Source organism: Carassius auratus, linkage group LG28B (assembly GCF_003368295.1).
Source record: "Carassius auratus strain Wakin linkage group LG28B, ASM336829v1, whole genome shotgun sequence".
NCBI lineage: Eukaryota > Metazoa > Chordata > Actinopteri > Cypriniformes > Cyprinidae > Carassius > Carassius auratus.
The window spans coordinates 9,252,202-9,252,816 of NC_039293.1; positions in this window are offsets into that span (position 1 = coordinate 9,252,202).

Sequence of the window (615 nt, forward strand, 5' to 3'; positions counted from 1 at the left end):
GAATACCCACATTTCTGCCAAAATATCATGGTGCAGTTAGTGTAACTACAGTAAACCTAAGGTAAATTATGGCAATTTGTATATTGTATATTGTATAAAAGCCTTCTGACTGTATCGTTGTAAACATATATCAATTTATCGCCCAGCCATATAGGGCAATCTTTTTATTTTTTACTTTATATGTTTTTTTTATAAATATTTTCCCCCTTAATTTTATTACTTACTTTCTATAGAGACTTGTAATTTTAAGTCAGAATGGTGCTATAAACAATATATAGATAATGAACAATAACATTTATTCATTTGTTTATATATATATTTATTCAAACTTTATTTACACACACTGTGTTGTGTGTGTTGTGTGTGAGAGAGATTACTAATTTATTAGATTATTAGATTAGATTAACTATTAGTTATGCATTTAATATTAAATACATGTACAGGTGCAATTTTTGAGATGAACAGCTATAGTAGAACATGAGTAACAGAATTATGAAATTAAACTTAAAATAGCTTTTTTAGTGAAACTTTTCACTAATGAAAAACAAGAAAAATCACACCTCGTTTTTTAACACAACCAGCTGCCAAAAAGTAAATTTCAACGTTCAAACTGGA